Raw genomic sequence first — 19,214 nt, forward strand, 5'->3', positions numbered from 1 at the left:
ATTTTATTACTTTGGGTACTATTTTAAAGGGGATTGCTTCTTTACTTTCTTTTTCTGTTGACTCATCATTAGTGTAAAGAAATGTAACTGATTTTTGGACATGAATCTTGTAACCTGCTACCTTGCTGAATACTTCAATCAGCTCTAGTAGTTTTTGTGTGGAACTTTTAGGGTTTTCTATATAGAGTAACATGTCATCAGCATATAGTGACACTTTTACCTCTTCTTTTCCAATTTGGATCCCTTTTTATTTCTCTCTCTTGCCTGATTGCTGTGGCTAGGAATTCCAAGACTATGTTGAATAGGAGTGGTGATAGTGGGCATCCTTGTCTTGTCCCAGATTTTAGTGGGAAGCTTTTGAGTTTTTCACCGTTGAGTACTATGCTGGCTGTAGGTTTGTCAAATATAGCTTTTATAATGTTGAGATATGTTCCCTCTATATCCACTTTGGTGACAGTTTTTATCATAAATCGGTGTTTAATTTTATCAAATGTTTTTTCTGCATCTATTGAGATGATTATGTGGGTTTTGTCCTTTTTTTGTTGATGTGATTTATTACATTGATTGATTTGTGTATGTTGAACCACCCTTGTGTCCCTGGGATGAACCCTACTTGGTCATGATGTATAATCTTTTTTATGTGTTGTTGGAGTCCATTTGCTAATATTTTGGTGAGGATTTTGGGGTCTATATTCATCAATGATATTGGCCTATAATTCTCTTTTTTTGGTAGTGTCTCTGTCTGGTTTTGGTATGAGGGTGATTGTGGCTTCATAGAATGAGTTTGGGAGTATTCCCTCCTTTTCAGTCTTCTGGAAGAGTTTGAGAAGGACTGGTGTGAGTTCTTCTTTGTATGTTTGGTAGAATTCCCCGGTGAAGCCGTCTGGTCCTGGACTTTTATTTGTAGGGAGGTTTTTTATTTCTAATTCTATTTCATTTCTAGTGATCGGTTTTTTCAAGTGGTCTGTTTCTTCTTGATTCAGTCTTGGTGGACAGTATGTTTCCAGAAACTTGTCCATCTCCTCTAGGCTATCGAGTTTGGTTCCATATAGTTTTTCATAATATTCTCGTATGATATTCTGTATTTCTATGTTATTTGTTGTAATTTCTCCATTAATCTTTCTTATTTTGCTAATTTGTGCTCTCTCTTTTTTCTTCTTTGTGAGTTTGGCCAGAGGTTTGTCGATTTTATTTACTTTTTCAAAAAAACAGCTTTTGGTTTGATTGATCTTTCCTATGGTATTTTAAACCTGTATTTTATTTATTTCCTCCTAAATCTTTATAATTTCCTTCCTTCTGCTGCCTTTTGGGGATTTTTGTTCTTCTTTTTCCAGTTCATTCAGCTGGTGGGTTAAATTGTTTATTTGAGATTGTTCTTCTTTTGTGAGGAAGGCCTGTATCACTATAAACTTCCCTCTTAGCACTGCGTTTGCTGTGTCCCATAAATTTTGTGTGGTTGTGTTTTCATTTTCATTTGTCTCAAGGTATTTTTTAATTTCAAATTTGATTTCCTCATTGACCCATTGGTTTTTTAATAACATATTGTTTAATCTCCATGCCTTCCTTTTGTTTTTCTTTGTTTCTCTGTTGTTGATTTCTAGTTTCATGGCATTGTGGTCTGTAAAGTTGCTTGAGGTAATTTCTATATTCTTAAAATTGCTGAGGTTTCTTTTGTGCCCAAGTACATGATCAATCCTGGAAGATGTTCCATGTGCACTTGAAAAGAATGTATATCCTATTTTGGGGGGGGTGTAATGCTCTGAAAATATCCACCAAATCTAATTTTTCTATTGTATTATTTAATTTCTCTGTTGCCTTGTTTATTTTCTGTCTGGAAGATCTGTCTAGTGATGTTAATGCAGTGTTAAAATCTCCAAGTTTGATTGTATTCCCATCAATGTCCCCTTTTATCTCTGTGAGTAATTGTTTTATGTACTTACGTGCTCCTATATTGGGTGCATATATGTTAATGAGTGTAATATCCTCATCTTGTATCACTCCTTTAATCATTATAAAATGTCCTTCTTTATCTTTCTTTATGGCCTTTGTTTTAAAGTCTATTTTGTCTGAAATCAGTACTGCAACACCTGCTTTTTTGGCTTTTCCACTTGCATGGAATATCCTTTTCCATCCTTTCACTCTCAGTCTATATGTGTCCTTCTCCCTAAGGTGGGTGGGTCTCTTGTATGCAGCATATTGAAGGTTCTTGCTTTATTATCCAGACTGCCACTCTATGTCTTTTGACTGGAGCACTTAGTCCATTAATATTTACAGTCATTAATGATAGATGTGTGTTTATTGCCATTTTGAACTTATCTTTGCAGTTGATTTGTTATTTCCTCTTTCTTCCTTTCTTCTTCCTTTTATGATTTGGTAATTTTCCTTTGTGTTATCATGGATTTTGTTTATTTTTTGTGACTCCCTTGTGAGTTTTTGGCTTGTGGTTACCCTTTTCTGTAAGTCTATTAGCCCATTACTATAACTGGTTTTATTAAACTGATAGTCACATGATCTCAAACCCATCCTACTAAGAACAAAAAATTTAAAAAAGAAAAAAAAATTCTATATTTTACTGCCTCCCTCTCCCACTTTTAATTGTTTGTATGTTTTGTTTTATAATTGTGTTTATTTTATTTTTAACTCATGAGTTATCACCTTTCAAGTTGTGAGTTTCTCATTTATGTAGCATCCTTCTTCTTTTCTATTTAGAGTAGATCTTTCAATATTTCTTTTAGCATAGGTTTAGTGTTGCTAAACTCTTGTAGCTTTTTCTTGTCGGTGAAATTCTTTATCTGTCCTAAACGATAGCCTTGCTGGATAAAGTATCCTAGGCTGCATCTTGTTTTCATTCAGGGCTTTGGATATATCTTGCCACTCCCTTCTGGCCTGTAGTATTTGTGTAGAGAAATCAGCTGAGAGCCTTATGGGGGTTCCCTTGTAACTCACTCTTTGTTTTTCTCTTGCTGCCTTTAGGATCATTTCTTTATCCTTGACTCTGGCCATCTTGATTATGATATGTCTTGGTGTGAGTCTATTTGGGTTCTTCCTGTTTGGGACCTTCTCAGCTTCCTGTACTTGGATATCTGATTCCTTCTTAAAGTTTGGGAAGTTTTCAGTCATGATTTCTTCAAAAACCTTTTCAATCCCGTTTGATGTTTCTTCCCCTTCTGGGACCCGTATTATGTGAAGATTGGCATGCTTTTTATTATCCCATAGGTCCCTTATGCTATTTTCATTTGTTTTTATTTGTTTATCTTATAGCTCTTCTGATTGGGTGCTTTCTATTGTCCTGTCTTCTAGGTCACTAATTCATTCCTCTATATTATCTAGTTGGCTTTGTACAGCCTTTAGATCATTCCTCATCTTAGCCAATGAGTTTACCCATTCTACTTGGTTCTTCTTTATAGCTTCAATTTCATTTTTGACATATTTTATATCTCTAAACACTATCTCTTTAAGTTCCTTCAGTACTTTGATCACTCCTTTTTTGAAATCTTGATCTAGTAGGCTATCGATGTCTATTTCATTGATCTTTCAGGGGACTTCTCTTGTTCTTTTAATTGGGAATGGTTTCTCTGCTTCTTCATCTTGCTCATACCTCTCTGGCACTTTGGCTTATGGAGTATCAGTTGTCTATTCTGGTCCTTAAGGAGTTTATCTATCTAATGCTTATGTAGGAATAAAACTTGGAAAAGAAAAAGAGAGAGAGAGAGAAGTTTGAAGGAAGGGAGCAAAAAAGGTTTGAAAACAGTTTATAATGAATACTAGCAGAGCAAGTTGAAGCAGAATTTTTAAAAATAATAATAAATATGTTTTTAAAAAATTTTTAAAGGGATTAAAACTGAGGGTATATATAATTGTTTAAGAAGTAAAAATGAAAAGGGTAATAGAAAATAGAATATGTAAAACAGATTTTAAAGAAAAGGGTGGGGGTCGGTGTTCTGGAGACTGTGTGCTTTTAATGTGAAGTCTTTCTGTCTTCGTCCTGTTTTGGGAGCTCAGCTTGCTGTTTCCAGAGGCCCTCCATTGGCACCCTTGTCTGTGCTGCTCCCAGTGCCTGTCGGTAAGCAGCTAGCGCCTCCTCCCAACACTGGGTCAGATGCAGCTCTCCTTTGCTGTGGGCGGACGGGTCATTGCCCCTCCCGATGCTGCAGTCAGATGTTGCAGACTGGCCAGGTAGCAGGGCGGGTCGCCCCCCTCCCAGCACCACTGTCAAGGTCTGCATTGCTGCCTGAAAGGCGGGGGGCCACCTGTCCTCTCCTGGCGCTGATTGCTACTCTGCTTTGTGCCACTGTGCGCTCCGCCTCAGGTTGGGGCTCTGCAGGCGGGCTCGGGGAACACCGAGGAACAGCCTTGTCCCTGCTCCGGGCCAAAACCCAACTCCTTGTTTGCCTTGGCGGAGCAAGTTCTCTGAGGGACCAGGATGGAAGGACCTTATCTGCCTTGGGCTGTAGACAAGTCTCTGTCTGGCCCTTGAGGCTGCTAAGTCCTTAGGTGCGGATGCAGTTTTCACCCCCGCCCCTGCCTGGGTCCTAAGCGCAGGAGGATATGGTGGCTGTGCCTGAGCCCCGCCTCTCTTCACCCGAAAACTTTCCGCGAGTTTTCAGAGATGGGGGTATGCACCCTTCCCCCCAGGGCACATCAGCCGTGTTGTTTTATGGAGGGCCCAGGTTGTTCTGCCCTGTGCACCCACAGCCATGTCTCACAGCCCCCTGCAGTCCCCCAGGGCTGCCTCAGTGCAGCCGTCCCCTTCCTCCACCCATCTTGGGCAGCCTGGCCCTGCCCCCAGCTGCCAGCCCGCATCTCGGGCTGGGTGTCGCAGGGACTCTCTGTGCCCATTTAACTTAGTTCTGTGGGTCAAGGGCTGCTCTGTACAGATCTGAAACTCAGAGGTTCCCCCTCTGACCCGCTGGCCTCTCGGTTGGAGTGGGGAGACCCAGCGAGCAAGCGCCAGTCCTCCTTTGCTGTTCCCTCTCCGTGGGGCCCGTCCCGCTCTGTTTTGCCTTTTCTTCTTTCTTTTTTCCTTTTCTCCTAGCAGATTTTTGGTGTCTCTATCTTTTGAAGAGGATGATGTTCTGTCAGAGTTCTGCAGGTACTCTGGTTGGCTGAGTGGGTTTGTGGATGTGAGTCTTGGTGCATTTGTGGGAGTGGGTGAGCTATGAGTGTCCTTCTACTCTGCCATCTTGGCCTCCATCATACATTATTTCTTTAAGTAAGCTTTCTAGCCTCTTCTCTTTTTATTCACTGCCTGGGACTTCGACTGTGTGTAAATAAATTGCTCAATGGTATCCCATAAGTCCCTGAGGATTTCTTCACTCGTCTTCATTATCATTATTTTTTTGTTCCTCTGACTGGATAATGCCTAATGATTTGTCTTTGAGCTGATGAATTCTTTCTCATGGTTGATCAAACATAATGTTGAACCCCTCTAGGAATATTTCAGTTTAGTTATTGTTTTCTTCAACTCCAGAATTTGTTCAATTGTTTTTTAAATTATTTCTCATTTTGTACATGTACTATTTTCCTGATTTTGTTTAGTTTTCTAGCAGTGTTGTCTTTACACACTGAACTTCTTTAAAGAGATTATTTTGAATTCTTTGTCAGGCAATTCAAAGGTTTCCATTTCTTTATGGTTGGTTACTAGATATTTATTTATTTCCTTTGGTCGTGTCATGTTTCTGTGATTCTTAGTGTCATATATTTTTGTACTGGTGTCTGCATTCGTGGAAACAGTTACCTCTCCCATGCTTTACAGACTCGTTTTGACAAGGAAAGACCATCATCAATCAACCTGTCTAGAGATTCTGAGAGCCACTGAAACAACAATTGTCCACATTTTGTTTTTTACTCTTAGCTGCCCCCACCAAATTATTCCAATTTTAGCAGCACTCCAGGTGAGATGCAACAGAAACTGATACTTGAGGTCGTTAACTGAAGGGCCAGGACTTTGGAGAAGCATTTCACTTCTCTCTCTCCCTCCAAGGAGAAAAGACTCAGGTTCTGCACCTTCTCCCAAGTTTTCAAAGCCATGCCAGGTTGCTATAATCCATCCAATTCATTTTCCTTTGTTCTTAGTCACCCAAGATGTCCAAACCATGGCAGTTCTTCAATACTCTGGGAAAGGTAAGACAGACTACAGATACTTGAGAGCACACTGAAAAGCAAGGTTGTTGGATGTGTGCTCCATTCCTTTATTTCCCTCTTGGAGGAGAAGCCTCAAGTTCTGTGCCTCATCCGATTGTCACAGATCCATTGTGGGCCACAGAAAACTTCCCACCTCTATTCTTTTGTTTTTAGCTGCCCCAGGAGTCCAAACTATGGTCATGCCATCAATGCTCCCTTGAGGTAAGACAGTAATTCACCCTTTGGGAAGTGCACCAATAGGCCAGGGATGTTGGTGGATGCTCTATTCAATGCCTACCCCAGGGAAAAGTCATAGGCCAATGTGATCTCTCTTGGTGCTGAGCTGTTCTGCTTTGAGGGAAAGGCTGATGTGGGTAAAATGACACTGTTCTTTTTACCCATTTCAATGTGGCATTCTCAGTTTTGTACTTGTCTGGGGTATTAAAGCTTCTTAATTGCATTTTGGACCTCTCTTAAAGGTAGTTTGCTCTATATATCATTGTTAACGTACTGTTTCTGTGGGAGCATGAGAATTAGGACTTCTTGTTATGCTACCTTGCTGACATCACTCCACATCAAAGAATTTTTATTATGAATGAATGCTGAATTTTTTTCAAAAGATATTTCTGCTCCTATTGGTATGATTATTTTAAAAAATTTAACCATTAATGTAGTGAATTACATTGATTGGCTTTTCAATATTGAACCAATTTGCATCACTGGGGTGAACCCCACTTAGTGATGATGTATTATCCTTTGTATATATTGCTGAATTCTCTTTGGTAACATTTCACTAAGAATTTTGGTGTCCATATTCAAGAAAGATCTTAATTTGTAGTTTTCTTAATTTGTAATGTCGTTGTCTGATTTTAATATAAGGTAAATCTGACCTGATAAAATAAATTGAGAGGTGTTCCCTTCTCTTCTGTTTTCTAGGAAGAAATGCAGAGAATTAATGTTTTTTTCTTTCATGGTTTGGTAAAAATTGATTAGTGAAACCATCTGGATCTGTAATTTTCTTTTTTTGCAAAAGTTTTCTACATATTCAATTTTTAAAATAAATCCAGTGTTATTCATATTTATCTTTCATTGTGAGTTTTGGTACTTAATAGTTTTTTTCATGAAATGGATCCAATTCATCGAAGTTGGCAAATTTACTGGCACCAATTTCTTCATAGTTTTCCATTATTATCTACTTAATATTTATGTGATCTGTAGTGATGCCCTCTTTTTTATTCCTGATAATATTATTATGTATAAGTCTTTCTCATTTTTCATTTTGGCTAGAACTTTATCTCTTTATTTATCTTTTCAAAGAACCAATTTTGCTCTCATTGATTCTCTTTATTATTTTTCTATTTTTAATTTCATTGATTTCTGCTCTAATTTTTATTGTTTTTCCTTCTGACTACCTTAAACTTAATTTTCTCTCTCTATCTCTTTTTACTTTCATAGGATAGAATCTTGGTTTTTTATTTTAGATATATATTTTTTCTTTTCTAACATACACATTTAGTGCTATAAATTTCTTTCTAAGCACTTTAGCTTCATTTCACAAAATTTGAAATATTATATTTTTATTTTAATTTAATCAAATTAGTGTTTATTTTCTTTGTTACTCTGCCTTTGATCCATGTGTTGCAAGTTTATTTTTTAATTTCAATATAGGCATTTTAAAGATATATTTCTGTTACTGAATTTTTGTTAATTCCATATTGTCTAAGAATGCACATTTAAATTATTTCTCCTTTTAAAATTCTTTGTTGCATAGTCTAGAATATGTTATAACTTGGTAAATGCTCTATGTTTACTTGATAAGAACATGTGTCCTGCTGCTTTTATTTTGTTGTTGCTGTTGTTTTCTTTTTTAAAATTTTCTGTTGACTTATAGTCATTTTACAATGTTGTGTCAATTTCAAGTATACAGAAAAAATTTTCAGTTATACATGAACATACACAGATTAATTATCATATTTTTTCACTGTGAGCTACCACAAGATCTTGTATATATTTCCCTGTGCTATACAGTATAATCTTGTCTATCTATTCTACATATGCCTTTCACTATCAACAAGTTTCGAACTCCCAGTCTGTCCCTTCACACCCCCTACCCCTTAGCAACCACAAGTTTATATTCTATGTCTATGAGTCTGCTTCTCTATTGTACTTATGTGCTTTTTTTTTTTTTTAGATTTCACATATGAGTGATCTCATATGGTATTTCTCTTTCTCTTTCTGGCTTGCTTCACTTAGAATGACATTTTCCAGGGACAACCATGTTGCTGCAAATGAGGTTATGTTGTGTTTTATGGCTGAATACTATTCCATTGTATAAATATACCACCACTTCTTTATCCAGTCATCTGTTGATGGACATTTAGGCTGTTTCTATGTCTTGGCTATTGTAAATAGTGCTACTATGAACATTGGGGTGCAGGTGTCATCCTGAAGTAGGGTTCCTTCTGGATATATGCCCAGGAGTGGGATTCCTGGGTCATATGGTAAGTCTATTCCTAGTCTTTTGAGGAATCTCCATACTGTTTTCCACAGTGGCTGCACCAAACTGCATTCCCACCAACAGTGTAGGAGGGTTCCCTTTACTCCACAACCTTTCCAGCATTTGTCATTTGTGGACTTTTGAATGATGGCCATTCTGACTGGTGTGAGGTGATAACTCATTGTAGTTTTGATTTGCATTTCTCTGATAATTAGTGATATTGACCATTTTTTCATGTGCATATTGATCATTTGTATTTCTTCCTTCAAGAATTGTTTGTTTAGGGCTTCTGCCCAGTTTTGGATTGGGTTGTTTTTTCCTTATTGAGTCATATGAGCTGCTTATATATTCTGGACATCAAGCCTTTGTCAGTTTCATCTTTTGCAAAAGTTTTTCCCATTCCATAGGATGTCATTTTGTTTTGCTTTTGGTTTCCTTTGCTGTGCAGAAGCTTGTAAGTTTCATTGTGTCCCATTTGTTTATTCTTGCTTTTATTTCTATTGTTTGGGTAGACTGCCCTAGGAGAACATTTTTGAGATGTACGTGAGATAATATTTTGCCTATATTTTCTTCTAGGAGGTTTATTGTATCTTGTCTTATGTTTAAGTCTTTGATACATTTTGAGTTGATTTTTGTGTATGGTGTAAGGGAGTGTTCAAGTTTCACTGATTTACATGCTGCTGTCCAGTTTTCTCAACACCATCTGCTGAAGAGACTGTCTTTATTCGAATGTATATTCTTGCCTCCTTTGTCGAAGATTAGTTTACCAAACGTTTGTGGGTTCATTTCTGGGTTCTCTGTTCTGTTCATTGGTCTATATGTCTGTTTTTTTACCAATACCATGCTGTCTTGATGTCCCATGCTGGGAGACTTATTCCTCCAGCCTCTTTCGTTTTCTTCAGTAATGCTTCGACAATTCTAGGTGTTTTGTGGTACCACATAAATTTTATTATGATTTGTTCTAGTTCTGTGAAATATGTCCTGGGTAATTTGATAGGGATTTCATTAAATCTGTAGATTGCTTTGGGCAGTATGACCATTTTAACAGTATTGATTCTTCCAATCCAGGAGCATGGAATATCTTTCCATTTTTTAAAGTCTTCTTTAATTTCCTTCATCAATGGTTTATAGTTTTCTGTGTATAACTCTTTCACCTCCTTGGCTAGATTTATTCCTAGGTATTTTATTACTTTGAGTGCTACTTTAAAGGAGATTGTTTCTTTACTTTCTTTTTCTGTTGATTCATCATTAGTGTAAACAAATGCAACTGATTTTTGGATATTAATCTTGTAACCTGCTACCTTGCTGAATTCTTCAATCAGCTCTAGTAGTTTTTGTGTGGAACTTTTAGGGTTTTCTATATATAGTATCATGTGATCTGCATATAGTGACACTTTTACCTCTTCTTTTCCAATTTGGATCCCTTTTTATTTCTCTCTCTTGCCTGATTGCTGTGGCTAGGACTTCCAAGACTATGTTGAATAGGAGTGGTGATAGTGGGCATCCTTGTCTTGTCCCAGATTTTAGTGGGAAGCTTTTGAGTTTTTCACCATTGAGTACTATGCTGGCTGTAGGTTTGTCAAATATAGCTTTTATAATGTTGAGATATGTTCCCTCTATACCCACTTTGGTGAGAGTTTTTGTCATAAGTAGGTGTTGAATGTTATCAAATGCTTTTTCTGCATCTATTGAGATAATCATGTGGTTTTTGTCCTTTCCCTTGTTGATGTGATGTGTTACATTGATTGATTTGTGTATGTTGAACCACCCTTGTGTCCCTGGGATGAACCCCACTTGATCATGATGTATAACCTTTTTATGTGCTGTTGGAGTCTATTTGCTAATATTTTGGTGAGGATTTTGGAGTCTATGTTCATCAGTGATACTGACCTATAATTCTCTTTTTTGGTAATATCTTTGCCTGGTATTGGTATCAGGGTGATGGTGGCTTCATAGAATGAGTTTGGGAGTATTCCCTCCTTTTCAATCTTCTGGAAGAATTTGAGAAGGACTGGTATGAATTCTTTGTAAGTTTGGTAGAATTCCCCGGTGAAGCCGTTCAGTCATGGACTTTTATTTGTAGAGAGTTTTTTTAATTGCTAATTCGATTTTATTTCTAGTGATCCATTCTTCAAGTTCTCAGTTTTTCTTGATTTAGTCTTGGTAGACTATGTTTCCAGAAACTTGTCCATCTCCTCTAGGTTATCCAGTTTGCTTCTATATAGGTTTACATAATATTCTCGTATGATATTCTGTATTTCTATGTTATTTGCTGTAGTTTCTCCTTTTTCCTTTCTTATTTTACTAATTTGTGCTGTCTTTTTTTTCTTCTTTGTGAATTTGGCCAGAGTTTTGTCGATTTTATTTATTTTTTCAAAAAAATAGCTTTTGATTTGATTGATTTTTTTCTATGGTTTTTTAAATCCCTATTTTATTTTTTTCCTCCCTGATCTTTATAATTTCCTTCCTTCTGCTGCCTTTTGGGGTTTTTTTGGTTCTTCTTTTTCTAGTTCTTTAAGCTAGTGGGTTAAATTGTTTATTTGAGGTTGTTCTTCTTTTTTGAGGAAGGCCTGTATCGCTATAAACTTCCCTCTTAACACTGCCTTTGCTGTGTCCCATAAATTTTGTGTGTTTGTGTTTTCATTTTCGTTTGTCCCAAGATATTTTTTAATTCAAATTTGATTTCCTCATTGACCAGTTGGTTTTTTAATAGCATGTTGTTAAATCTCAATGCTTTCCTTTTTTTTTCTCCTTGTTTCTCTGTAGTTGATTTCTAGATCATGACATTGTCATCAGTAAAGATGCTTGAGATAATTTCTATCTTCTTAGTATTGTTGAGGATTCTTTTGTGCCCAAGCAAATGATCAATCCTAGAAAATGTTCCATGTGCACTTGAAAAGAATGTATATCCTATTTTTGGTGGTGTAATGCTCTGAAAATATCCACCAAAACTAATTTTTCTATTGTATCATTTAATTTCTCTGTTGCCTTATTTATTTTCTGTCTGAAGAATCTGTCCAGTGATGTTAATGTGGTGTTAAAATCTCCGACTAGGATTGTATTCCCATCAATGTCCCCCTTTATCTCTGTTAGTAATTGTTTTATGTACTTAGGTGCACCTATATTGGGTGCATATATATTAATGAGTGTAATATCCTCATCTTGTATCACTCCTTTAATCATTATAAAATGTCCTTCTTTATCTTTCTCTATGTACTTTGTTTTAAAGTCTAGTTTGTCTGAAATCAGTTCTGCAACACCTGCTCTTTTGGCTTTTCCATTTGCATGGAATAACCTTTTCCATTTGCATGGAATAACCTTTTCCATCCTTTTACTCTCAATCTATATGTGTCCTTCTCCCTAAAGTGGGTCTCTTGTATGCAGCATATTGAAGGTTCTTGCTTTATTATCCAGTCTGCCACTCTGTCTTTTGACTGGAGCATTTAGTCCATTAACATTTACAGTAATTAATGATAAATGTGTGTTTATTGCCATTTTGAACTTATCTTTGGAGTTGATTTGGTATTTCCTTTTTGTTCCTTTCTTCTTCTTTTTATGGTTTGTTAATTTTCCTTTGTATTTTGTGATTTTTATTCAGTTTTTGTGACTCACTTATAAGCTTTTGGCTTGTGGTTACCCTTTTTTGTAAGTCTATTAACACATTACTATAGCTGTTTCTATTAAACAGATATTAATATAAGCTCAAACCCATCCTACCAAGAACAAAAAAGTTTAAAAAAGAAAAAAAATACTATATTTTTTTCTTGCTTCCCTCTCTCACTCTTAATGATTTAGATGTCTTCTTTTACAATTTCATGTTTATTCTATTTGTAATTCATAGTAGTTATTACCTTTCCAGTGATAAGTTTCTCATTTCTGTAGCATCCTGCTCCTTTTCTATTTAGAGTAGACCTATCAATATTTCTTGTAACGTAAGTTTAGTGTTGCTAAACTCTTCTAGTTTTTTCTTGTTGGTGAAATTCTTTATCTTTCCCTCCAGTCTAAAGGATAACCTTGCTGGATAAAGTACCTTAGGCTGCATCTTTTTTTAAAACATTTTTTATTGATTTATAATCATTTTACAATGTTGTATAAATTCCAGTGTAAAACACAATTTTTCAGGTATACATGAACATATATATATACATTGTCACATTTTTTCCTCTGTCGGCTAACATAAGATCTTGTATATATTTCCCTGTTCTATACAGTATAATCTTGTTTATCTATTCTACAATTTTGAAGTCTCAGTCTATCCCTTCCCACCTTCCACCCCCTTGGCAACCACAAGTTTGTATTCTATGTCTATGAGTGTATTTCTGTTTTGTATTTATGCTTTGCTTGTGTGTGTGTGTGTGTGTGTGTGTGTGTGTGTGTTTAGATTTCCACATATGAGTGACCTCATATAGTATTTTTCTTTCTCTTTCTGGCTTACTTCACTTAGAATGACATTCTCAAAGAGCATCTATGTTGCTGCAAATGGCGTTATGTTGTCGGTTTTTATGGCTGAGTAGTATTCCATTGTATAAATATACCACTTCTTCTTTATCCAGTCACCTGTTGATGGACATTTAGGCTGTTTCCATGTTTTGGCTATTGTAAATAGTGCTGCTATGAACATTGGGGTGCAGGTGTCATCCTGAAGTAGATTTCCTTCTGGATACAAGCCCAGGAGTGGGATTCCTGGGTCATATGGTAAGTCTATTCCTAGTCTTTTGAGGAATCTCCACACTGTTTTCCATAGTGGCTGCACCAAACTGCATTCCCACCAGCAGTGTAGGAGGGTTCCCCTTTCTCCACAGCCTCTCCAGCATTTGTCATTTGTGGATTTTTGAATGATGGTCATTCTGACTGCTGTGAGGTGATACCTCATTGTAGTTTTGATTTGCATTTCTCTGATAATTAGTGATATTGTGCATTTTTTCATGTGCCTATTGATCATTTGTATGTCTTTCTTGGAGAATTGCTTGTTTAGGGCACCACTGATGAAGGAAATTAAAGAAGACTTTAAAAAACGGAAAGATATCCCATGCTCTTGGATTGGAAGAATCAATATTGTTAAAATGGTCACACTGCCCAAAGCAATCTACAGATTTAATGCAATTTGTATCAAATTACCTTGGACATATTTCACAGAACTAGAACAAATCATAATAAAATTTATATGGAACCACAAACGACCTAGAATTGCCAAAGCATTACTGAAGAAAATGAAAGAGGCTAGAGGAATAACTCTCCCAGACTTCAGACAATACTATAGAGCTACAGTCATCAAGACAGCATGGTATTGGTAAAAAAACTGACATATAGGCCAATGGAACAGAATAAAGAGCCCAGAAATGAACCCACAAACTTTTGGTCAACTAATCTTCAACAAAGGAGGCAAGAATATACAATGGAATAAAGACAGTCTCTTCAGCAGATGGTGTTGAAAAAACTGGACATCAGCATGTAAATCAGTGAAACTGGAACACTCCCTTACACCATACACAAAAATCAACTCAAAATGGATCAAAGACTTAAACATAAGACAAGATACAATAAAACTCCTAGAGGAAAATATTGGCAAAACATTATCTGACATGCATATCAAAAATGTTCTCCTAGAACATTGTACTCAAGCAATAGAAATAAAAGCAAGAATAAACAAGTGACACCTAATGAAACTTACAAGCTTCTGTACAGCAAAGGAAACCATAAGTAAAACAAAATGACAACCTACGGAATGCCAGAAAATTTCTGCAAATGAAACCGACAAAGGCTTGATGTCCAGAACATATAAGCAGCTTATATGACTTAATAAGAAACAATCAAACAACCCAATCCAAAAATGCATCTTTTTTTCATTCAGGACTTTCAGTATATCTTGCCACTCCCTTCTGGCCTGTAGTGGTTGTGTAGAGAAATCAGCTGAAAGCCTATGGGGTTTCCCTTGTATCTCACTCCTTGTTTTTCTGTTGCTGCCTTTAGGATCATTTCTTTACTCTTGACTCTGGTCATCTTGATTATCATATGTCTTGGTGTTGGTCTGTTTGGGTTCTTCCTGTTTGGGATGCTCTGAGCCTCCTGTATTTGGATATCTGATTCCTTCTTTAGGTTTGGGAAGTTTTCAGTCATGATTTCTCCAAATACCTTTTCAATCCCCTTTGGTCTTTCTTCCCCTTCTGGAATGCCTAATATTCATAGATTGGCATGCTTTATATTATCCCTTAGGCCCCTTATATTGTTTTCATTGGTTTTTATTTCCTTTTCTCTCAGCTGTTCTGATTGAGTGCTTTGTGTTTTCCTGTCTTCTAGGTCACTTATTCGTCCTCTGAATTATCTAGCCTGCTTTGTACAGCCTTTAGATCAGCTCTCATCTCAGCAAATGAGTTTACCAATTCTACTTGGTTCTTCTTTATAGCTTCAGTCTCATTTTTGACGTATTTTATATCTCTAAACACTATTTCTTTAGGTTCTTCCAGTACTTTGATCACACCTTTTTTGAAATCTTGCTCTAATAAGCTACCAATGTCTATTTCATTGATCATTCTTTCAAGGGATTTCTCTTGCTCTTTTAATTGGGAGTGTTTACTCTGCTTCTTTGTCTTGCTCATATCTCTCTGGCACTGTGATTTATGGAGTATCGGTTATCTATTGTGGCCCTTAAAGAGTTTATTTATTTATCTATCTTAAGGCTATGCAGGAATAAATCATATTCTTGGCATTTTGGTCTTTTGAAGAGGGCGATGTTTTGTCAGAGTTCAGCAGGTGCTCTGGTTGGCTGGGTGGTTCCGTTGATGTGAGTTTGGGTGTATTTGTGGGAGAGGATGAGCTACGACCGTCCTTCTACTCTGCCATCTTGGCCGTGTGCCCTGTCCTGCTGCTTTTGGATGGAGTATTTCATAAGTGTCAGTTATCAAGTTGGTTGTGAATGCTGTTCAGGTCATTCTTCCTTTTGGATTTTCTTCCTACTTATTTTTCAATTATTTGAAGAGTCATGTTGAAGTATCCAGCTATAATTGTGCATTTGTCTATTTCTCTTTTCAGACCTATGAGCTTTTACCTCATGTATTTTGAAGTCCTTTGGTTAGATACATACACATGTTTAGAATTATTATGTCTTTTTGTAGCATGGGCCACTTTTTCATTATGAACTGTTCCTCTTTATCACTGGTAGGCTTTCATGTTCTGAGGTGTACTTTGTTCACATTTAATATAGCTACTCCAGATTTCTTTTGGTTAGTTTTTACATGGTAAACTACTTCTGATATATTTATAAGTTTCAGTCTACATGTTTACATTAATGTGTGTTTCATTTAGACACCCTGATGTTGGATCTTATTTTTGTATCTTGGACTCTTTTGTGTTCAGTCCATTCACATTAATGTGATTATTGGTACAGTTTGATTTAAATACGCCATCTTTCTAGCTTTTTCTTATTCATTGTATTTGTTGTTTATTTCTTTTTTCCTCTTATTCTGCCTTCTTTGATTTTAATCATGCCTTTGTACTATTTCATTTAATGTTTTAAATTGAGTTATTATTTATCCCTCTTTTAAAAACTGATTTTATGGTTACTCTAAGGTTGATGACATATATTGTTAAATAATCTAAGTTCATGCTTAAATAATTTACCAATTTGCAAATAGTTAAAGGATCTTATAAAAATTATTCCTTCCTATTCCTTGGAACTTTGCTGTCATATAGTTTATTTTTACCTATGTTACAAACACCCAGTACATTGCTGTTTTTGCTTTACACAATTATATTACACAGCAGTCTAAACAAAGATAGTATTATTCATTACATTCATTTCTGATTCTCTTCATTTCTTTGTGTAGACTCAGTTTATAGACTTGCATTATATTTCTTCTCCCTAAAGATCTTCCTTAGCATTTCTTGTGGGGTAAATCTGTAGGCAGTGGATTTAATCCATTTTTAATTGCCTGAGAATTTTATTTCTTTTCAATTTTGAATGTTACTTTTGTGAGATATAGAATTCTTGGTTGAAATTTTTTCTTTCAATGCTTATATGTTACTCCAATGTCTCCTTTCTTGCATGGTATATTAGCTTCTTAGGACTGTTGCAAAAAATACCATAAACTGGATGTCTTTGAAAAACAGAAATTATTCTCTCAGTTCTGGAAGTTAAACGTCCAAAATCAAGGTGTCTGGAATACCATACTTACTCTGAGACTCTGGATAGAATCCTCCCTTGCTTCTTTCTAGCTTCTGGTGGTGGCAAGAAATCTTTGGTGCTCCTTGGCTTGTAGTTGCATCACTGCAATCTTGTAAAATGATGTTCTCCCTGTGAGACCCTGTTTTCTCTTCTTATAAAGATACCAGTCATACTGGACCTTGTTCATTTCTTTTTTACTCTAATTGAATATGACCTCATGTTGATTTGATTACATCTGTGAAGGCTACTTCTGAATAAACTCACATTCATTCCCTGGTACTAGGGTTTAAACTCCATCATATTTTTTTTTGTGGTGGGGGAACAATTCAATATACAACACAGTTTGTGATGAGAATTTATCAAAATCTTATTTTAATTCCTCTGTAGGTAAATTGTTTGCTTTCTCTAGTTGCCCTCAAGGTTTTATCTTTTTCTTTGTTTTTCAGGAGGTTCAGTATTATATGCGTATGTGTGGTATTTATCATGTTTGTCATTCTCTGAGCTTCTTGGATCTGTGGTTTGGTTTCTGTCACTAATTTTGGGGAAATATCATCTATTATTTCTTTAAATATTTCTTCTTCCGAATTCTCGCTTCTCATTCTGTGATTCCAGATACATACCTGTTACACAATTTGATATTGTTCCACATCTCTCAGATTCCTTATTCTCTTTTAATTTTTTCTCTCTTTTGCATAACAATTTAGGAAATTTCTACAGCTCTTTTTTCAAGTTCATTGAATTATCCATTGGCTGTATAAATCTACCAGCAAGTCTCTCAAAGACATTCTAATTTGTTACCATATTTTTATTTCTACCATTTCCTTGCATTTTTATAGTTTCCGTATCTCTTCTGAAATCATCTATCTGCTGTTGCATGCTGTCAACTTTTTCTCTTATAGTCTTTAATATGTTAATCATAGTTATTTTAAATCCCCCGTCTGATGGTTCTGACATCCAGGTCATATCTGAATCTGGTTCTAATTATTGGTTTGTTTCTTCATATTGCAATTTTTCTGTTTTGTTTTTATTTTTCACCTTATGACACCCTTCACCCACTGTTTTATTTTAACTTTTTGAATCATTTGTAAATTCTTGTTTAAAGCCTGACATGTTATTTAGGGTAGTGGATATAAAGAAAATAAGCTTCTGATTTGGGGATTTGTGTTAAGCTAATCATAAATTATACTATATTTGATGTTTTTTCTTGCTATGGCTACCAGTGTTGAAATTTACTTTTGCTGTATATAGCAGAGGCTTGAAATTCCTCTAGTGGTTTTATTTTTTGTCTCCCATGTTGGTGTTTGGTATTCTTTTTATCCTTCTCCAAGGAGAGAATCTGTCCCTTGCAGATCTCCCAGCTGTAATTCACTGTTATTACTGAATAGTTTTTATTGTGGTGATAGGATGTGGGAAACTGGGGGATATTATGTAATGTTCTTATTATGCCTTAGTGTTTGGAGAACACAGTGGGCCTTCACAGCCTTCTCTATCACTCCTGGAAGCCTTTAGTTGTTACCATCCTCATTTCTTTCCCCTAGCTAAAGCAGATATCCACCTATATTCTCTGTCTACAGCTTGAGGACCTTCTCCCTACAGATTAAGGTTTTTATTTTATTTTTTTACTGAGGTAAGATTGTAGACTTGGAACTAGGCAGAGTTCCATTCCTACAGCTGCACTGGTATTTCATTAGTGCTCCCAGGTGTTACTCTGCACCCTTCTCATTAAGAATTTTGTTCTCTAAGTTAAAGGGTTCTGGGTAGATTTCCCAGTGACTTGCACTTCCCTTGCCCCAGTCAGCTTTATGAAGATGGGACATGATTTCTCTAGATTCTTCTTGATCTTAATTTTCAGAGCTTGGTGGAGCTCCTCCAAAAGCTTCAAAAAAAGAGGGAAAACTTCCTTTATTAGGTCATTGTACCTCCCTGAAGGTATCTATCTCTCTCTAAATTTGACATGGCTGTTAGTTCTATTAATTCAGCTCTGTGTTGGAATTACATAAAGTTATTAATATACTGTTTATCCAGCTGTTTTTCTGTGCTTACCATTTTTGAGCTGAAAATGGAAGTCCACCCTCCATTTTTAAAGGGTACTGGTGCTGGGCATCGAATATTGGTTTGACAAATTTGGGGTTTTTCTTTCAATACGTTGAAAGTGTCACTCAATTGTCTTCTTGTTAGAGAATTCTGTAATTTATTCTTTTTCTTTTGTAGGCAGTGTGTCTTTTTTCTATGGCTGCCTTCAAGATTTTCCCTTTGCCTTTGGTTTTCAACAGTTTAAATATCATATGCTTAAACTTGTGTGTGTGTGTGTGTGTGTGTGTGTGTGTGTGTGTGTGTGTGTGTGTTGGCATTTACCTTTCTTGGTGTTCTCTAAACTTCTTGGTTCTGTAGCTTGGTGTTTTGTCACTGATTTGGTTAATTCATGACCATTAT

The sequence above is a fragment of the Camelus ferus genome, chromosome X, assembly GCF_009834535.1.
Source record: "Camelus ferus isolate YT-003-E chromosome X, BCGSAC_Cfer_1.0, whole genome shotgun sequence".
Classification (NCBI taxonomy): domain Eukaryota; kingdom Metazoa; phylum Chordata; class Mammalia; order Artiodactyla; family Camelidae; genus Camelus; species Camelus ferus.